Source organism: Brienomyrus brachyistius, unplaced genomic scaffold (assembly GCF_023856365.1).
Source record: "Brienomyrus brachyistius isolate T26 unplaced genomic scaffold, BBRACH_0.4 scaffold603, whole genome shotgun sequence".
Taxonomy (NCBI): Eukaryota; Metazoa; Chordata; class Actinopteri; order Osteoglossiformes; family Mormyridae; genus Brienomyrus; species Brienomyrus brachyistius.
Genome location: NW_026042878.1, coordinates 64,401 through 71,934, shown reverse-complemented (window position 1 = coordinate 71,934; position 7,534 = coordinate 64,401). Strand labels below are relative to the sequence as shown.

Here is a 7,534-nt window from a genome sequence, read left to right as displayed (position 1 = left end):
GGATTCACTCCCAGTTCAGACCATTTCACGCTTCTCCTCAACTCTGATTCTTGCATCCCTGTCTGGTTATTTATTCATGCTGCATTTGATAGGTCCTATGGGACGAGCTGATACAGCAGGGTATCCTGCCCGAGTTGGGCGGCTCACCGAGTGTTGCATTCACTCCTGTGCGATTGTCGGCTGCAGCGGACGATTTGGGGCTGGTGATCCGCATGGATTTCAGGGATCCTCACTCAGACAGGGAGGACCTGCTGCTGACAATTTGGCTTAGGAAGCTGGAACTGAAGATTAAAAGGTAGGAGTACCAGGCTCAGCTACTCCGTGTCCAGGCAGTGGAAATAGTGGCTGATAAGGAGGTGGCATTGTGAAGGGTGAATAAAACCCTGTTCCCCTTCCGTGTAAGGTACACTCACCAGGTATAACCCTTCATTCAGGCCTGTCCGCCCATGACCGAGCTTGTGCCCCAGACACTCCTCGACCTAGCCTCCGTTCTCCCTCAGGTTTACCAGTCTCACAGGAAATTGGAGTTGGAAATTCGGCCTTTGATGTCAGTCGTCATATCGGTCTTGTTCCTGTGTTTTGTGAGAATGAGGTGGATGCCTACTTCTCTATTTCTGAATCGATCGCTACGACTTTTAACTGGCCTTGACATCTCTAGTCACTGTTGCTGCAATCTGAGCTAGTGGGTAAAGCGCAGGAATTGTGTTCGGCTCTCACACTAGAACAAAGCCTTGATTTTGGCATTGTGAAAGCTACAGTTTTAAGGGAGTATGAATGTGTACCTGAGTCTTACCGACAGAGTTTTCGGAAGCTGAGCAAATCCCCCAGCCCGACCAGCCAAGTTGTGGCTAGTAGGAATAGTGCTGCACCCCTGACCCAAGAGGTGGAGTCAGCTTTCAAACCTTTTGCCTTCACCGGATCTGTTTCGCTTAGCGAGACTGATATGCAACATCCGGTGACTATCCTGCGAGATATGGGTGCTGCCCAGTCATTTCTATTGGAAGGAATTGCCCCTCTCGATGGTACGTCAGCTTATGGTACAAATGTGCTTGTACAGGGCATCGACCTGTGTGTGACGGCGGTCCCTTTGCATAATGTGTTCCTAACTACTCCAGATTTCTCTGGGTTCTTCCATATGGCAGTTCAGCCTCGCCTACCTGTTCCTGGAATATAATTTATTTTGGAGAATGACATTGCTGGAGAAAGAGTTGTTCCTCTACCTGAAGTCATCTCCGAACCAATGTTATGTTCAAACGATGTTTCTGTAGAACGTGTTTACAGCCTGTGTGTTCACACCGTGCCCAAAGGCATATATTTGCGGACATAGACCTAGCTTATACATTTATGTATGACTCTCCTTCAGCCACCCCGTCATTTTGTGATTTTGACACCCCTGTTGCTCGCCCTGTTATTGTTTCCCCTGAAGTTCCTTCTATGAAGGAAGCCTTGGTTAAGGCTCAGGGAGCTAATCTCTCCTTGGAGTCCTGTCGTGCCGCCTCTGTCGAGGAGACGGTTTTCAAGAATCACCCCACTGCTTACTTCCTACGTGATCAAGTGCTTATGTGTAAGTGGACCCCTCCGAATATGCCTTTCGATTGGTCTTCGGTATATCAGGTAGTAGTCCCTGGGAAATATTGGACATATGTGTTGTCCCTCGACCACGATCATCCATGTTCGGGTTATCTAGGAATTAAAAAGGCGTTATCCAGTCTCCTAAAGTCATTTCTTCTGGCCTGGGGTAAACTCGGATACAAAGAGGTATTGTAAGTCCTGTCATGCCTGTCAAATAGTGGACAAACCAAATCAGGTAATTATTCCAGCTCTGTTATGGCCCATACCTGTGATCGGTGAACCTTTCAAACATGTACTTATAGACTATGTCGGTCCTTTACCAAAAACTCACTCGGGCAATATTTATCTATTTACATTAATGTGCACTTTGACTCGTTTCCCAGAAGCTATCCCCATTCGCAGTCTTAGATCCCACATTATAGTGATAAAATTCTCTCTGATCAAGGTACCAACTTCACATCAAAACTATTTGCCCAAGTGGTTTGTGAGTTGGAAGTTTGGTACTCAGTATCCAGCACTTACCATTTAATAACATGCGCCACACTTTCTGTATAGATGCACGGAAAGATTGGGATGAGGGTGTGCCCCTCCTCCTCTTTGCTATCTACGACACCATCCAGGATTTGACTGGGTTTAGTTCTGCTGACCTCGTGTTTGGTCATTTGGTTCGAGGTCCCCTCAAAGTGCTTCAGGAGCAGTGATTGTCTGCTGTTAGACCCTTAGCTAGGACGTCCCTTGGTACCTTGCAAGTAAAAATGAAGGCACAGTTCGATAAAGCTGCTACAGAGCAGTCCTTCCCTTTGTCCAGTTCCTTCCTTTGTGCTCGGTTTTAAGATCCCTATGTCATCCACTCTAAGCTGAGCGCTGCCAACTATGTGATAGAAACCCCAGATCATAGGAGGAAGTCCAGGGTTTGTCACATAAACATGTTTAAACCCTACCTCGATCGTTCAGCCTCTGCCCTCTCGTCCATTTCTCTCCCGGACCCCACTCTAGTAGAAATGGTGGCTGTTAGTGAATATTCGCCGGAGGGTGATGAGCCACACCTAGAAAAAATTGTTTACCGTGTGCTCGCTTCCCAAATTCAGAAGCTCTTCAGACTCTTCCTAGCCGGTTAACCCACTTGCCACCCAGTCTGACATCTTGTTGTGTTTCTACATAACCTTTTTCATGATCAATCATTTGCGTATCTTTGCTTTTTGTCTTGGAGTGGCCCATTCTCTGAGGTCCTGGAACAGTAGTTCATAGACTTTAAACACTTTGATGGAAACTTCATCTGTATATTATCACTCTGTGTTATCGGTATGGAGACAAAGTGAAGGATAATGTGTCTTTGTGGGAATCACATACTAGCTACTTAAGTTACTCCGTCACTCAGAACGGTCAGAATAATTCGGCTAGAACAGAGGAATCCCGAGAGACTTTATTCATTGTTTTAACCTGTCTTTGTTGTCCATTCATTGTTTCGTTCGATGTTCCATTGTTTTATTCTATGTTTCTGGGTAACACTGTAGCCTCGCACCTCCAGGGCTGTGGGTTGTGCTCTGCGTGTGTGGAGTTTGCATGTTCTCCCCTCTGCCATCTGGGTTTCATTCTGGAGCTCAAACGCATGCGATTAGGCGGATTGGAATCTCTAAATCGCTAACTGTTTGCGTGTTTGTGACCTGCGGTGATACCATCAGGGTGTACCTTATGCTTATATACATAGAATCATATCTAGGTGCTGTTTCTGTTTGGCTGACTGGCTGAACAATACTGTCAGTTTAATATTGCTTCTGTGTAATGGAAATTTATTTCATGAATTTTATGAATTTATTTCATTCGCAGACATGGGGATGACCTGATTGTAACACCCTTTGCTCAGGTAAATATGACATTGGGGCAAAGAATATGAATTTATGAAGGTTGGCCTTTGCAGTGTTTATTTTTTAGGAGTCTTGATGTTCTGTGTTTTTCTCACGTAGGTGCTTGCGAGCCTTCGTAGCGTGAGGAACAACTTCACCGTGCTGACCAATGTGCAGTGTGGCTCCAGCAAGTACGTGGCTCATCACTCTGAAATAATATTGGTTTAACTGTAAATGATATTCTCCGTTTTGTTGTAAGCTCCAGACTAAACAATTTTATTATGTGTCAGAGTCTGAATATTTTGGACTTCACCATTATGTTTGCGATGCCGCTTGTTGACCACTAGGGGGCAGGCGTGTTTTCACCTCAAAGCACATGGTGAATTTCACCCACCTCCATTCTTGTACTTCATTCTTCGTTTTGCTTTTTGCAAAAGCACGAATATGCACACGTTCCATTATTTTCCAATAAAAAATGTGATTCCGGTACATTGGTCGAAAGCACTTTCTTATGCATTAACGTAACTTACAGAAGTGAAACAGCGTGTAGTATTAGACCCAGTGTCATGAATCTAAAATGACATTTGGTCTGATGTGGTTTTAAGCTCCTCTCTCACACACCACATAAGCAGTGAAGCTGAAAATTCTAAAAACTGGGTCAGTGTCAAGAATTATATCGACTGGCCCGTATAAGCAAACTTTGCTTAAAGTCCTTCATTCAGAACAGTCTGGGTTCAAAGGGAAAAGTCTGTAATTGTTGGACACAGTTCAGTTTGTCCCTGGCGCATGCTTGCTTCATTATACACACACTTCATCTCCAGGACCAGGAATCAGGATTTCATTCTCTATTAAAATGAGAAAGTAAAGTAAGGGGTGATTAATGCGCCGTATAAGATGCTGGATCTTCATGTGTTGTAGAAAATCCTGAAAGTAAGTTAGTACTTTTGGCTCTAGGAGCACCCAAGCGAGTGGTGATGTACTGCAGTCCCATTAGCCTCTGGGGTCTGCTGAAAGAGCACTTTTACCAGCCTCACGAGTCTGCCTTGATCTCTGAGAACATCTGAGGCCCTCTAGACTGGGGGAGTCACTGTTAGGGAATCTGGGCTGTTTGGTCTCACTGCTATCACACTGAAGGTGCTCATCTGTCCTTTCTCCCCAGGAGGTCCCCTGCAGCCCCCCAGCCCCCTGTCACCACCCGAGTCTGTCTGCCTGGTAAGTCCACCTCAGCTCCCACAGTGCCCTGGGGCTTGAGGTGCCTGAGCTGAGAGGCTTGGCTGTGTCCAATCTTCTGATCTGCTTGTGGAGACTACAATCATGCTAGCATATTAGCATCAAAACAGGAAGTCGGCATCTCACAGCCTAGGAATGTCGTCGACACTAGAAACAAAGATCCTCAGATCAGAGTTGAGTAGAGTAAAGACCACTTCCGGTTATCTCACTGCTGATTTCCTGGAGCTGCTAGATTCCCTCAACCTACAACAACATGTTGATGTCCCCACACATTCCAGGGGTCACACACTTGACTTGGTCATTTCAAACTTCGCCCCCATCAGTAATCTACAGGTATATGATCTTGGTATCTCGGACCATAAAGTAGTGTCAATGGAGCTGGCCTTTCTCTCCCCCCCATATCATTGAATTATATTCAATTAAACCATTTTAACAACGTGTAACAGACTGGGCCACAGCCTGCGTAGTAGAGGTCTAGGCTGCCCAATCCTCCAAACGGAGAAGGTACAGCAGGATGTAGGTCCCTGTACCCTCACCAATCGCCTCCCTAGTCTGCTACATGCACTACGTGAGCAGATCGGCTAAGGCTCCAGCACTTCCCTATCAGCGTCACGGTGCCAACCTGGAGTGTAGTACTGTTGGGGATAGCGTGATGTTTAAGTACCCACACCGTACCCCCACCCCCCGACCGAAGTACCCAGCAGTAGCAGGTGAGACGCCCCTACTCCGGAGAGAGCCTAAATAATAGAAGCAGGGTAACCACTGTACACCAGGATAGGGTAAATTGAACACATAGGCAGTTTATTCTCTGTAAGATTACTAAATTATTAGATGGAAAGAACCAAAGCTCACATAAAACAAAGGACTGCAATTACCAAATTGAGTTTCACCAACCACCTGACTCCCCTCTATTAATGAAACCCCAGCCCCAGTCACCCTACTGAGCGCTCAGTGTCTAACGGTGGAGGCTTCAAGCAAGAACTCCCGTTTACCTCCGACGGGATATTTTTTACCCTTCATATAACACGTTCGTAGTAACCTTACAACAGGACACATTCATATTAAACATGCACAACAACCTCATAACAGAAATGAACCTTATTCATTTAGCACTTTATACCACCGGCACATTGTAATAATCCGTCCGATAACATCAACACTCCCATGCGAAAGTCTGTTCAGTACATTTACTTCCAAAAATGACCGCCAGAGAAATCAGGCATCCGGGCATGCAGTTAGAACATAGCGGGCCTGCCCTGCCAGGTGGTAGCGTGCGCAGAAAATGGGGTGTGCAGCAGCGATCTTTTAAAACTCCGCTTAGTGTCCGTCACGTTAGCAGAAGTCTTCTACTTCTTGGCCAAGTTGCTGATCACCCTGATGTACATTCGCCGAAATAAACTTTATTAAATATCACCTGCGTCGTCCTTGGTACTGGAGCTGATGAGTCGTCTCTGTATAGCAGGGAAGCTACCGCGATTCCTCCAAGCTCCGGTTCCCACTGCGCGGCACCGGGAGCAGCTCTCCTCTGTCGTTCTGGTAACACACAGCAATTTCCCTTCTCCGGAGCACCAACGTGGCTCGAACCTGCCTTCAGACTAATCTGGTCCTGTGTGACTACATTAAGGAATTCTCCCTACTTACTCTACATCACCCGAACGAACCAAAAAAAAACCTCCTTTCCCCCTCTCTCTCCCGCCAACTCCACTGCCCTGCTATACGCAGCCACGTTACGTCGTGACGCACCGTCACACTTGCTTTTAAACACCTTTGAATCACGAAATAAACTAAAGTAAATCATTATCAAATTGTCCGTGACCTTACATGACAAATAAAACAAAGCAGCTTGTAAATTATAACCCTTTAACACGCTTAATTTATCCGTGCTCTTTAGCACCTTGTAGTGAGCAAAAACGTAGTCCATTTTACTCGGCAAAACACCTTACAACAGAAATATTAAACATATATACATTTACAAATCAACCTTCAAAACCCACCTTGTTCCTCATCAACCAGGAGCTAAAACCATCACTGGTATTTAAGAAATTAACCAAAAAAGAATCGTAATATAACTATTCCTTTTTCACGGAACACACCTTGCTTCGACTTCCATGAAGTTTTCCCGCTACTGTGCGGTTTGCAACACTGGTTTACGGCAGCTTGTTGTTCTATGTTCCTTCAAAATAAAAGCCGTTCTTTCACAATAAAAGGCATCACTCGTCTTATACAGTTAAACAAGGAATAACATTTGTAACTAATAAATGGAATAAACGAAATATTAATACGGTCATTTAAACTCCCACCAAATCATTAGAGCTCAAATGGGAACCAAACGGAGTGATAATGATTTCCTAATGAAGAAATGACCTGTAACCGTTGACCTGTAAACATTACATTGTATGAAAACACAGTTTACATGACAGAATAAACCTTAAACTTCAGAATGTAATTAAACAGTCTCCAATAGCAAAACCAGTTTCTGCACTGGGCGTTCCACTACAGAAGGTTTACTGTAACATTGTCCTTTGTCCATCTTCCTTTCTCCAAAACGAAGCTTTACCTTTCTTACAAGTCCATCTTTGTCAGTTGTTGTGTCCATTACACGTGCTAATCTCCATTCATTGCGTGGCAAGTCATCCATTTTCTCCATCACAACATCTCCAACCTTCAAGTTTCTCCTTGGAGAGTGCCATTTCTGTCTTGTTGCGATGTTAGACAGATACTCCTTTTTCCAACGTGACCAAAACTGTTCTGATAAATACTGCACCTGCCGCCATCTTTTCCGTGCAAATGTGCGAAATGTGAATTTGCATTTTTACAGGGTGGTTCTGTAACACTCATTAATATTCATGAGAGAATATTACTGATTGGTCACTGAATGCCTTAAACCA

At 44.9% G+C, this 7,534-nt stretch overlaps 1 long non-coding RNA gene across 1 annotated transcript; it reads left to right on the top strand.

Annotated features, from left to right (window-relative positions):
• Positions 1-3,397: 3,397 nt before the first annotated feature.
• Positions 3,398-4,612, top strand: LOC125729277 (uncharacterized). Its single transcript, XR_007389731.1, has 3 exons — positions 3,398-3,436; positions 3,537-3,607; positions 4,576-4,612. It is a non-coding gene; the product is annotated as an uncharacterized LOC125729277 (long non-coding RNA).
• The last annotated feature ends 2,922 nt before the right edge of the window (positions 4,613-7,534 follow it).